General features: G+C 35.7%; 1 long non-coding RNA gene across 1 annotated transcript in view; it reads left to right on the top strand.

Annotated features, from left to right (window-relative positions):
* Positions 1–6,936, top strand: part of LOC134739263 (uncharacterized) — a 123,401-nt gene extending 116,465 nt beyond the window's left edge. The window contains exons 5-7 of the long non-coding RNA XR_010125882.1: positions 1,092–1,276; positions 3,300–3,540; positions 5,212–6,936. This is a non-coding gene — a long non-coding RNA (uncharacterized LOC134739263). The remainder of the gene's footprint in view (positions 1–1,091; positions 1,277–3,299; positions 3,541–5,211) is intronic.
* The last annotated feature ends 7,310 nt before the right edge of the window (positions 6,937–14,246 follow it).

Here is a 14,246-nt window from a genome sequence, read left to right on the forward strand (position 1 = left end):
GCTAGCCTGTAAATCCCCTAACCTCTTTTTCAGGTTTTACTTACCTTTGTCTCTCTGAGGCACATTTTGGTTATTATGTTTCCTGTGTAGCTTCTACTCCTTCTCAACTCTGTTTGTAATTTTAACCGGTTCACTGAATTTCACATTTTACTTATTTAATTCTATAAGTTCTATAGTTGTACTTTTATACTACTTAGACTTTTATGTAGTTTTTTTTATTTTCCAAGCTGAACTTTTAAAATTTAAATGTATTAAGCATAAGTACTTATATTGTAGAAATGACAAATTTTTTTTAAATCATAATCCTCTAAGAATTGAATTCTGCTGTTTGTTACTTCTGTTTTTTCACCCTTGATATATTGACTCCTAGGCATTCTTTAAAAATGTAAGAAGCTAATATTCCTTGAAATTTTATCTTTGGAAAATGTCTAAAACCTAAAGAGAGTAATTAAGATTACTTATTCCCTGTCACCTGGGGGCATCATAGACTGAAAATAATTAAAAATGTTCTGTTTGAGGCTTTTTGGACCCCATAGGTAGTGTCTCTTTGGATACAAACACAAACACAGGCCAATTCCAACTGTAATATTTCAGCCTAGAAAAAAAATTTATTTGAAAGTGTTATTCTGGATATTTAGTCTGGTGTATATATCTTTATAACATGGTTATTAGTCTTTTATATTTTGGCTGTTAAAACACACTGTCAAAGAGCGATGTATGTTTTAATCCATCTCCAATCCTTATTCTCATTGTCTCATTTTGCCATGTAGACATAAAAACTATAGTTGTCAAAATGTTACTGGAAATATTCCAGGACTTTTAAATGAACAAACAAAGAATAGATTTTTTTGTCACAGTCATTCTGGTAATCAATATAAAATTCTGCTCTTGCAGAGTACAAATGGAAACTTATAAACAAAATTTATAAATAATTAATTGAATATCCTTGAGATAAACAAAAATCACTTTTATCAGTAGTGGTCTAGGAGATGTATTCCAATGCTCTTTGAAGAATTATGTCAATCAGAAAATTTAAATTAATATTGTTAAATTAAATTAAATTTGGCCTAAAGCTTTCTCTGTTTCTTTAGTCCCTAGGTAGCAAACTGCAACTTAACTTCATATGAAAACAATCTACAACTGTAACATATTCTGTAACAAATAACTGAGACTCAGTTAATCATAGTAGCTGGGCTTTAACCAGTCATGGGCTGACAACTGATCAGACCATGTGTCTGTATAAGGCAAGTGCTTCATCACACCATGCCTGAATCAGGTAAATTCTGAGCTATAATCAATGTTTCTATATTTCATTTCCTTTTTCTGTCTATAAATGCTACCTGCCTATGTTACTTGATGAACCTTTGTGAACCTCAACTGGTTCAGGGGGCTACCCAATTCATGAATTATTTTTGCTAAAATTAATGCTGCCAAATTTAATTTGACTAAATTTTGGTTAACAGCATATCATTCTATTTACATTAATTTTTACTAAGATGAAGGATTAAATTATTTACAGAAAATATGACATTTTCTACAGTTATAGAATACATAAAAATATTTCTAAAGAATTTCATGTATTGATGTTTTAGTTACTTTTAAAAAACTTTACAATGATCAAGTATATATTTTTAAATGATATATAAAATATATGTAAGTGAGTGTATTGTTCTGACAGAGCTTGATGGACAGATGACATGCAGAATATTTAGAGTCCAGCTTGAGAAGAAAATGCCTTCTTTATTTTCTGAGAATACTAACAATTCTGGGACAACTTTCAGAAAAAAAAAATACAAAGATTAAAATTTCTACAAGAGTTTTTTTTTTTTTTTTAAACTTGGCAATTTAGGCAAACATTCACTTCATTGGTTGAACTGATAATTTTAATCAAGTTCCTTATTTGATGGCCCATAAAAATGGGCTTACATTTTAGTCTGTGTCCTGGAATAAATTGAATGTGAATGAATGATTTATAATTTATTATGTTTGCTGTTTTTATCAGAAAAAAATTGTGTTTACTTAAAATGTATAGGTTTTCTAACTGAAACCAGAAGTCTAAAATTTTATTTTTTAATTAATGTCAGAAAATGACACAAACAAACGTGATTTAAGAGAAATGCTAATTTCAAAATATTTTTTAAATGTGCTTTTTATTTTTATGAGCACATAACAGGTATGTATTTTATGGAGTATATGAAATATTTTGATACACAAAATATTTTTAATAGCAATGTTATAGAGATATGTGTAAGGGAAGCTGAAGTAATGGATGATCTGAACTATTAAATTACAAATAAATATTATAGGATATTCTGAGGGCAGTAAATACCTAATTGGTTTTCCCTGTTCAATCTTTGAGGGAGCCTTGGAGCTAGTTTATACGAGTAGTCTTGCTGTCTTGCTTTATGGACCTCCTAAAAGCATAATTATGTAAATTATCTCATATTCCAAAGAGTTTAAATAATAAAATGAGACTATTAGATTAAAAAATTGATTTCATGTTTCATGGCTTAAAGATATATTTTATATTAAAAAGTCCTGTATAGCATATTTAAAATTAATTAATTTTAATATTTTTTAAAAAAACATAATTTTAAAACTCAGAAAGTCAAAGTTATATGTGTTGAAGATTGAGTGCTGGGGGAAGCAGACTCTAAGATAGAGATTATTTTGTAGAAAGTTATTCAGGGTTTGCTGGGGATCAAGACCTGCTGGGGAAGAGAAGGAGGCAGGATTGGGCAGAAAAAGAAATTAGACTGTAGTATAGCCTCAACTAATTGTACATAGTATTCTTGAGTTGTGATGGCTCTTCAGAGAGTTCCCTTGCTGGCCAAGAAACCAAGCCTTTATATACCCCTGTGATAAGCAGTCATAGGATTTAGATACCCCTGGAGAGAGGGCATGACTTGGCTGAGGCATCTGTTTTCAGCTGACGTTAACCTTGGAAAAGGCTGACCATTGAGCTGTCAGTCAGCAACTGGGGGAATATGTCACTCCATTTTGAAGGGGACTTGGGGAGTCATCACAGCATCCTTCACATTATCTGCCATTTATTGTATACTATGTTTCCTCCCTGTGCTCAATGCTTAGCATGTATATTTTAGTTTATGTTCAGAATATCTCTGAGGCTAAGAAATTAATAATCCTACCCAAGCTACCAGCATGTAGGTAGTACACCTACAAGATTGGAGTTTATGTTAAGAGTCAACATTTAATTATATTTTGCAATAGTGCTTTCTATTAGTACGTTCTGAAAACATTTCTTTTTACTAAATTGTAAATTCTATTTCCATCTTTAGGAATATAGAGATAAGGAGAAGTTTTTCATGGGTCACAAGCTCTTGGAATGCAGAAATGTTTGCAAGGCAGAAAGACATTTATTATATATATCCAAGGAGTCAACACATATTAAAATATGTGTTCTGAATTACTATATTATGAGGCTCCTCAGGCAAAAAGCAATGGAGAATCTCTTCCTATTTTCCTCATTTTATCTTTTTTTTCCTAATGAGCTTACAGTTTCTTAATGCTGTGTACCAGGTAGGTTCATTTGCTATGGCTGATTCCTGGCATTATAAAGATATGCCATTTGAAGCTATTCTTTAATGTTATCCAAATTTTGTATTTATTCTTTAATCGTGTCTATGTGTGTGTGTATATACCATAAAAATTAGGTATATATTATAATAAAGTATATGATATAATGTATAATAGATAATACAATAAGTAAAGTATATGTGTTTTCTGCCTGTAACACTTAAAATTATTTCATGGTTACATACTCTTTGGAATTTTCTTATATCTAATTCTCTCCATCTATATAATTTTTTTTCTTTTTTTTTCTTTTTTTTTTTTTTTTGAGTCAGAGTCTCGCTCTGTCGCCCAGGCTGGAGTGCTGTGGCCTGATCTCGGCTCACTGCAAGCTCTGCCTCCCGGATTCACGCCATTCTCCTGCCTCAGCCTCCCGAGTAGCTGGGATTACAGGCGCCCGTCTTCACACCCGGCTAATTTTTTGTACTTTTAGTAGAGATGGGGTTTCACCGTGTTAGCCAGGATGGTCTCGATCTCCTTGTGATCCGCCGGCCTCAGCCTGCTAAAGTGCTGGGATTACAGGCATGAACCACCACTGCGCCCGGCCCTTCTATATAATTTTTCTATACCAATGTAATATAACCTGTTAATGGGACTTACGTCTCTTTTTGTTTTTGTGCCTTTTTGTTTTCTGCATACATTGGCTCAATATTTGTAAAATCCTGAGTCTAAATCAGGAAGCATTGCGTTAAACAGAATGTTTATGATTAGAGGTACCTGACAACTTTTATTTAAATTCCAAGAATAATGTCGATCAAGTTACTTAAATGCATTTAATTGCCTTTACTGTAAAATAACAATAGTGTTTTTTATTCTGACCTCACACATTTTCTTCAAAGTATAAAATAATGTAAGTAAATGTGTAGAGAAACTAAAGACAATAAATTAGAATTTTTATCATTACAAATATTTTTTAATTAAAATATTTTTGTGATTTATTTCTTTGTCCAAGCTTTTTGTAAAGAATGACCAGGTCGCATCAGCACAAATTATTGGAAGTTAAGTTGCTGCTAATCTCTCTGAATTGATGCCCTCCAGACCTACTCTGTAACTGTCATTCCCAAAGTGCTTGTTTATACACCTAATCATTTCACATATTGTTACCTGCCTCTTTGCTATTAGCATTGGTGTTTAAAACTTCTGCTTTAGATCACTAACTCTTCCCAGTTATATCTAAGATTCCATCAAACAATATACTTAGCCAGTATTATACATGATCTTTGTAAAGTTACATTCACAAAATAACAATTTAAAATTTTGCTGCTGGTTTGCAAAGTAAAAACATGCTCTCTTTTTAAATGTTTCTGCATTAGTTAAAATTACAAATGTCAGTAATAAATATTTTTCAATATTTTATTGTTACTCCCAAACTTCATAGAAGTACCTTCATGGGAAATCTGTCTAATTTGGTTATAGGATAAAATAATAATAATTAAGATGTGATTATTCAAAATTCTTCCTTTTAATAATGGGAGCTGTGCAATTTCTAAAACTCTACTCTTGTTTCTGGTACTATCATTAGGAGAGATTTTAACAAAATTATTCATATGATTTTCCCTGGTGCATAATTCTTACCTCATGTATCTGTATTTTGTTTCTTCTTTTCTATCTATGTTTAAGTTCTTATTACTTTAAATTATCCAATTCAGAAGAAAGGAAAGAGGGAGAGCGAGAAGAAGAAAGGGAAAGAGGGGAAAAGAAAAGAAAGGAAGGAGAAAGGAAGAATTACATCTTTGTTTAATGTGAAGTGCATGCTGTTTTTGGTAATATAATTCCCCCTCTATGAAAAAACTAACTTCTTCACTGTGAGTACTTAATTCTGACTGTATAGATTTGAAAAGAATAATAGAATTATTAATGCTGGAGAAGAAAATTAAAGATTATTTGCTCTGGCCTTCGTATTTTACTCGGAATATTTTAATAACTTGTCTAAGACAGCTAGCACGGCTGACTAATATTCAAGTGAGAAATAAACCTTCAAACCCTACACCTTTAGATTCCTAGGCCAGGTTTCTTTCTGTTATTTAATCCAATCATCTTTAAATCTTCACAACTTTAAGCAACATACCTGGTCTCACATACTCAGAATGATCACAATATACTGAGGTTTTATGATTAATCTTGTTGCCATATCTCCTTCTTATGTGAAAAGGCAAATTCCAATTTATAAATTTTTAATTCATCACTTTCATAGAAGTGATAACTAACTTTGCTATCATCTTTGGGACTATGTCATTTGCTTAAGAATCATGTTTCTGTGTGTGAAAGGCACTGAATTTATTCTGAAGTTGCATCTTTTAGTGCATGGATGCTAATTACCCGTGACATACAAATTAGTGATTCGTGATCATTAGCAATAACCTTAAATATGTAATACATAATGATTCTGTTGCAGTCATTTTTATGGCTATGTTGAGAAAACATAATTTATCTGTAACATTTTACTGACTTTAAAACACGTATTATATATAAAGTATATTTTTTAATATAGAGGCAAAATGAATATAAAATTGTTTAACTTCTAGAATTTATTTTTGAGTTAGAAACATTATATAAATAATTATATTTATTCATTTCAAGGAAAGAGACATACCTCTTATTATAGAAGAAATACCAAGTAATTTTAAGAATATTATTTTCTTTTTTACTGTTTTGCTGTTTCTTATCATTTTTAGTCTACACTTACAAATGTTTGGGCTCATAATCTGCTCTAAATATATGCTAGAAGACAAAGCTGAAGGCTGGCCCCTAGGTAGAATACAATCTTTCTGTATATGATGCATTAAATATATTTATACCTGTTATTATGTCCTATGTAAATGATTAGCTAGTTACTTCATTGATTAACTATTATAGCTAGTTACTTAATATCATTTATTAATCAAGAAAACACAAAGGAGACAAAAATGACCATAGATACCATGTCTATACCATGTCTCTGACTTAAGTAATCACACATTTTAGAAGAGAAGACAGATTATTAAACAGATAATTGCACTGTGAATTTGATACTGCAATGCAATATGAGCAACTGCTATGGAATTACAGAAGACAGGGTAGCTTTGTGTGCTCAATTTAATCAGATATACTTTATCACAAACATATTTGAACTTCATCTGGGTGGTTAGATAAGGTTTGCAAGATGGGTAGGTGTTAGAAAATCATATATCTGTAGATAGAAAGAGAGAAAGAAGAAAAGAAAGAAAGAAAAATGTCAACAGCATGAAGGGACTGAAATGATGGTGAGGAATGTCAAGACTGAAGGAAAGGGCAGGAGGAAATGGGAAAGAGTACAAATAAGTTGGGAAAGCAAGTTTCAACAAGATTTTGAAGGCCCTTTTTGTGTTAATGAATATGAGTTTTTCCTTTGGATAAGAGTAACAATGATGTGATATGAGTTGAAAAATTTTATAATAAGACTTTGATCTTAGGAAGACAGCTACAGTAACAGAATAGAGGAAAGGCTAACTGAAGAACAACATGGAAACAAAAAAAAATGCCTCTTTTACTAAATCAATGTGAGAAATAATGAGCAATTGTATTAAGGAAATAGAAATGAGCATGAAAGGAAGGAATAGTTTATATTAAAAGGTCAGAAGTCCTGTTCAGATACTTATTTTTATTGATATTTGCTGTTAATAAAGTAGCAGATCAGTAAAAATTAACAGCCAATATAATTAAGGAAAAAAATGGACTGAAATGGAGTCTGGGACAGTGATAAATGTGGGATACAATCAAAACAGCTGAAAACTCTAATGTCTAAAAAGCACTTAAAAATTTTTAAGATGTTTTGTGGTTGTCAGAACAATGGCTCCCAAAGACATCCGTGCTCTAACCCCAGAACCTATGAATGTGCAGATGTGATTAGGAAGGTTTCTTTTCAGGTCCCACCTTGGATACCAAAATTTACAGATGCTCATGCACTTTATATACACTGGCATAGTAGAGTTGGCCCTCCACAGTTGGCCCTCTGTTTTTCTATTCACGTTTGGTAGAGTCCAAAGATGTGAAATCCACATATGAATAGCAGAAATGGAGGGCAGACTGTACTGAATTTGAAAGGTAGAGATTATCCTGGATTATGTGGGCGGGCTCAATCAAATCGTGTGAGCATTTATAAATAAAGACTCTTCCAGTTGTGTTATAGAGATGAGATAGAAGAAGAGTAAGGAGAGATAAAAATATAAGAAGACTCAATCTACTCTTCTTGGTTTTGAAGATGGATGAGGGGACAACAAACCAAAGAATGCAGACTCTAGAATGTGTGAACTGCAAGGAACAGACCTCATCTAGAGTTTCCAGAGAGAATGAGGCCCTGCTGATATAGGAGTTAAAAAGAAATTATTTAGGCAAATAGCAAGGGTAAGGAAGTTCTCAGTAAGTTTTGCCTTTTAAAGGAAAGCAGCCCCCAAATCATTTCTTTTCTAACAAAGAGCAGTCTGTAAAATTGAGCTTCAGACATAGATAAGCAAGCTGGAAGCTTGCATGAGTGAATGCCGGCAGCTGTGCCAATAGGAAAAGGCTACCTGGGGCTAGGTATGTCCAATATGGCACCTCAGTCTTCCATTTTCTGTGTCAACCATGTGCACAGTAAAGAACAGGCAACATGACACTAACCAAGTAGAGATCCCCATTTGCATAATAAAAGATTAGGATGAGGTGGCCAACTTCATCATGAACTATGTAAATGTCACACCTGGCCCAACCAAACTTAGGCCCTATATATTTATCAGACATTGCCTCCTCAAGCCTGTCTATAAAACCCTATGCACTCCACCACAGGCTAGAATTCCCATTCGGGCACTCCCTCTCTCAAAGGAAAGAGAGCTATTCTCCTCTCTCTTTCTTTCACCTATTAAACCTCTGCTCATAAAGTCACTCCTTGTGTGTGTCCATGTCATTGATTTCCTTGACATGAGGCAACGAAGCTCAGGTACTACCCCAGAGAATGCCACCACTTCATTTTGGGGACTTTGTCCAGGTTCCCAAGATACATTCATTGAAACAGTGAGTCCATGACTGGACCCCAGCTCTGTCCTTTCATTTTGAGGCTCTCATCTTCCATTTTAGAATCAAATCATACCAAATACTGGGCCTCCTTTAGCCATTTAAAAGCAATTAGCATGGCTGCCAGCCTTACAAGACTTGGAGGACAGGCTTGCTGGGGAGAACATGGAGAATCCCCCAGTACCCATGGTTTGCTGGGCATATTGGCCTTGTTTAAACCAGTTTCCTTTCACAGAGGACATAGCCATTGTGTGAGGCTAGAAAAAGTCCTGGAGCCACTGAGGGTTTCTGGCTGGAGCTACTCTCTGGTGTTATTCAAATAATTCTGGACTGACCCCAGCTTCCAACCACCTGATCAGGTGTCAGCAACAGGACCTCCAGCTTTTTTATTATAATTTCCTCGTTTCCTGTATCCTATCTTCTTTCTGTATGAAATGTGCAAGATTTTTACAGTTCAGGGAAGTAATCTGGTTAGGCAAGATCAGGAAATGCCATAGAAGCCGGGAATGAAGCTCAAGGGAATTCCATTTTTTTTGTGATTTTCTAGGAATAGAGGATCTCCCCCACCCCCCACAGTGAGTGTCTATCTCTCTCACTCTCTGTCCTTGGCCTGGAGATCACATGGTATTTCAAGGTCAACACCATCACCTAGTGGAATAGGAATCCTCTCCATGAGGTACATTGTTGGCCCTTTGCCATAACACTCTAGCTTCTCAATTCTCCCCACTTTTTGTGCCCCTAGAGGCCAGGCTTTATCCCATTTCTGTAAAAGGGAATACTCTGCCTTCAACAACAAGAAGAAAAACGTCTTCCAAAACCAAATTTTAACCTCAATACTGTCCTATAAGCAGGAAAACCACCTTTCAGTCTCCCATTCTTTGAAGGCATCTATTCTTCCTCCAATTATAAAATGGTACCTAAATAGTCAGGGGATTTTAAGTCTGGAAGTTAACCAGAACCTTTCTCTAAGAAGAGACACTTTAGCATGGGCCATAAGAGCAGGATATATAAAGTTCAATCTAGCACTCTCCCTCCATTAAACAGGGTAGTGCAATAGTTGCCTAAATTCAACTATTATGTAGTTTTTCCTGAGATCCATCTTTCCAGGAGACACACAGGCCACATAAATCTAGGAAGTCAAAGGGACATCACAAGTGGCGAACCAGAGTCACATGGGTAAGCGTGAATAATCCCAATCTCTTAGTTCCTCTGGTTCCATGGCTGGAGGTCATACCTGCCTGCAACCATGGGTGGCATGTTTAACAATGTGCTGGGAAGCAGGAACGAAGGAGGGAAAACAGAAGGGGGAACATCTCCACTGTCTTCCCCTCCAACCTGGATCCCACCAAAATATAGGAGACTAAAGGGATGCAATTTTCTCACTTCACTTTCTAGATGGGTAACGGACCATCTTCAGCTTGCACCTTTCTGGAGTGTATTCTGAAGCACAGGGACTCCTTTGACCCTGAGACTTTGAAGAAAAGGCAGCTCATTTTCTTTAGTGCAAGGATGTGGCCTTCTTACTCTCTGACGCAGCCTGACCTATGTAAGGCAGCTTTGATTTTAACACTTTTCAACAATCATATATTTCCTGCAAATGGAAAGGCAAATGGTCCAGGGTCCCCTATGTACAAGTTTTATTTGCCCTGCAAGACAACTCAGACCTTTGCAAGTATTACACAATTGACCCAGCTCTTTTAACAATCATATCAGGCAGTCCCAAAAGGAATGAGTTTCCAAGACTAGAAAAGCAATTTCTGGGAAAATCATCTGCAGCAGCTATTGAGTGTCTCATACCTTCCAGTCCCCCTTATCTGGGCCCATCTTCAACTAGGTCACCGGTTCCTCCACTTCCACCATCTCCAAAATTTCTCATTCCCCCACCTTCACTTTTACTCCTACAGGAAATGCCAAATGGAGGTGATATCACTAGGGTTAAAATTCCTATCGCACTGCAGGTCCTTAGGCAAATAAAGGGAAAACTAGGCTGATTTTCTGATGACTCTGATAGCTATGTAGAAGCTTTCCAAAATGTAATTCAGGTGTTTTACCTCTCATGGAGGGATGTTATGCTGCTCCTAAGTTAAACCCTAACTGCAGCTAAGAAGCAAGCTGCTCTGCAGGCAGCAAAGAATTTTGGAGATGAGCAATATGTCTCCTATAGTAGGTCAAAAAGAAAAGGAGAAAATAGGGAAACTGAAGAAATAGGGGAACCATGATTCTCAATAGTTAGAGAGGCAGTACCTCTTGATAACTCTAGTTGATATCCTCAAATGCAACTTCCAGATACCCAGGCCCTTCCTGGCCCCCAATCCACATAATTGGCTCCTCCAGTTCTACCACCCACACCCCCAAATTTTTTATGGTATTTTTCCTCCTATTTCATGGTTTAAAATGGCTCCAATTTCTTCTTTTATAAAATTATTCCAACCTGGGAAAAGTTAATTTCCCCAAACTTTATAATGCTTGGCTTAGAGTTGAGTTCAGGGGAAGGGAACACAGAAGCCTGATATGCGGGAAAAAGAGTAAAAGGGTTTTTTGTTTGTTTGTTTGTTTGTTTTGTTTGTTTTTTACCAGTTGGGCTTTTGGCTTCTCTCTACCTGTGCAAACTGGCAAAAGGGATCATGAGGATCACTGTTTATATTCTCTGTGAAGTTTTAATTGGTGAAAAAGGATTTGTGAAGTTGGTCTTAAGCTGTAGTCAGTCTGGTGTGCTTTGCATGTCTTTCTGTATGATTCTGTCAAAAGAAAGGGTACCTTGGGTTAGGATGCAGGCCCAGGACCCCATAAGCCTGCTGTTCAAGCCAGCCCAACAAAATGGTCAGTAACAAACTTTGCTATAGGCCTCCCTCTTGTTTTATGTCCTTGAGAACGTGACCTGTAAACATGTGGTAATACTGTGCTTTAGTCTCTGCCATTTTACAATGGTGGCTGTCTTCTAGTGCTAAGTCAGTTCCTGGGGGTGGGTGGGGCAGAAAATTAGATAAGCCAGTTTATCAATCTGGGTGGTGCCAGCTGATCCATCAAAGGCTGGGTTTTCAAAATGTCTTAAGCACTGATCTTGAGAGTAGTTTAGGGAGGGTCAAAAGTTTGTAGCCTCCAGCTGTGTGACTTCCTAAGCAGTAGCTTCTAATCTTGTGGCTAGTTTCTTGGTCTGGTCTGCAGGCAATAGGAAGGTTTATTTTGGGAAAAGGCCACTATCATTTTTGTTTTGTACTATATACTGTAAATCAAGCTCCTTCCAGAGGTGGTTCAGCCTACACCCAGGGATGGGCAAGGACAGCTTGGGGGCTGGAAGCAAGATGGAGTTGGTTGGCTCAGATCTCTTTCACTGTCTCAGTCACAATTTTGAAATGATGGTTTCAAAAGCTGCTTACCACCCCTTTGAAAACACCTTGTACACTCATGGTTAAGTCATAACCTAATTAAGGCTTGTTGGTTTCACCTGTGAGTTTACTTTTTGTAAAGTTTAAAAGTCAAAAATCTTCATGCTTGGCATGGATAAAGTTGAGTAACAAGGAATTTAAAAGGATTTTCTTAAAGAGCTCTCAGTTTAATTAAAAATGAATATCTGAATTATAGGTATATTTAAAAGACCTTTATGTTTTTCTCTCTTAGGTTTGTTTTACTGGAAAAAGGCTTTCTTCTCAGTTGAAAGAATTATTTTTCTCTATTTTGTGTCTTGCCATTTTTTGTTTTTGAGGTGGAGTCTCACTACAATGCCTAGGCTGAAGGGCAATGGCATGATCTTGGCTCACTGCAACCTCCACTTCCTAGGTTCAAGCAATTCTCCTGCCTCAGCCTCTTAAGTAGCTGGGATTACAGGCACCCACCACCGTGCCTAGCGAATTTTTTTGTATTTTTGGTACAGACAGGGATTCAGCACATTGGCCAGGCTGGTCATGAACTCCTGACCTCAAATGATCCTCCCACCTCGGCCTCCCATGTGCGAGGATTACAGGTGTGAGCCACCATGCCTGTATCTTGCCACTATTAATGCACACATGAGAGGCCCTAAGATAACTTCTGGTAGCCTGGGACTCTTTGGGAAAAAGAGAGGAGGCATCACAGACCCCACTTTGAAAAAAGCTCTGTTTCCATGAAACCCTATGTACTAAAAGTTAATGAATCCATCTCAAGATTAAAGGCTCTGATCTGTTTTGCATTGTGTGCATGTTTTGAGTTTTGGGGGTATCAGAAATTACTTCACATTATGAGAGAGCTTTGATGTGTAATAACTAGGTAGGACATATACTTTAAGAAATAGCTAACAGTATTTATGAAGAGATATTAACTCTTTGCACATTTGTATCAGAAAAGCATGCTCTTGGCCACCTGGAAGATAGGAAAACATCCCCTCCCCTCATTGAGAGATGAGACTCCAATGGGAAATGGGCTAATTGCAGAATGGGCTGATTGGTTTTAGGTTGACTTGCAATGAAATTCACAGTAGAAGCATTGTGCTGTCTTCTCTCATAGTATTTTCCTCTTTTTGGAGATGCAGGATCCACTAGAAAATTGCACCCTTAATTTTAGAGATCTGTCTTTGCCTTCAGCTGTGCCTGTTTATTAGGCCATAGAAATGCATGCTTTCCTGGCCTTGTTCCTCCTAGGGCTCTACCTCAAAGCCAGTAATCAACTGACTTTCATTTGCCAGTAAGAAGCTGGCAAATGAAAATTTGTACAAGTGCTGAATCTTCTGTCTATCTGTATAGTTATATATGTGTTGTGTGTAATGTCTATAAAAAGAGTCCTAATTGATTGGACTAAAGAAAAATAAGCACTTAAATCAAATATTATTAAGGAAAAATAAAAGCTGTAATGCCTTTTTGTTCATGTGACTATGATATTTAAGAAATAAGTATAGCCTTAAGGAATATTAGTAAATGACAAGTGCCATAAAAATGGAAATAGATCTTCTAAATCATATGTCAGATATTAGGTTTGCTAAATGTTTCAAGGTTGTATACAGCCTGCTTTACAACTTGGTAAGGCCTGGGGACAAACAAAATTAACTACACCCCTAACTCTGTCAGAAGAAGTCAGACTTTATCTGTACCTAGCTAATAATCAAATCAACTTGGCAGGTTTCACATTAATGTTCAAAATTGCTAGAAATTATCATTATAATATGTAGTTTAAATGACTAAAAATAGATATACATGCAAGGTGTATAAAAACAGTAAAACATGTTTTTACTAAAAGATTTTAAGAAGGCATGGAAATGTAAATTTTGCCTAAAGATGAAGGATTGTCTTAATGATATAAGATGATACTGGAAGTTTAAGCAAGTTGTGGAAGGATTGTAAAAATTAAAAAAAAAAAACTTGCAAAAATCCCATGTGTAAACATTAACTAAATTCAAAAGGGTACTACATGGTCTTTTCTTAAATTGAGTGTTGAAATAAAAGCACATTTAGGATGTCTTAAGATGCTAATCTGCCCTGCAGCAAAATAGGTTGTAAAGGGTTGTAAAAATTTCACCTCTGTGTCAAATTGGTTAAGACTGGATGGAATTGTCTATGAAATTTCATTAAAAATTGGGGTTAACATTAATAAATTAATGCAAGTGTAAAACTTGGCTTTTAACGGGATTTTTTATAATAGTTAAGACTAACAAAAGGATTTTGCCTTTTGAGTCTTCATTT

Source organism: Pongo pygmaeus, chromosome 3, assembly GCF_028885625.2.
Source record: "Pongo pygmaeus isolate AG05252 chromosome 3, NHGRI_mPonPyg2-v2.0_pri, whole genome shotgun sequence".
Taxonomy (NCBI): Eukaryota; Metazoa; Chordata; class Mammalia; order Primates; family Hominidae; genus Pongo; species Pongo pygmaeus.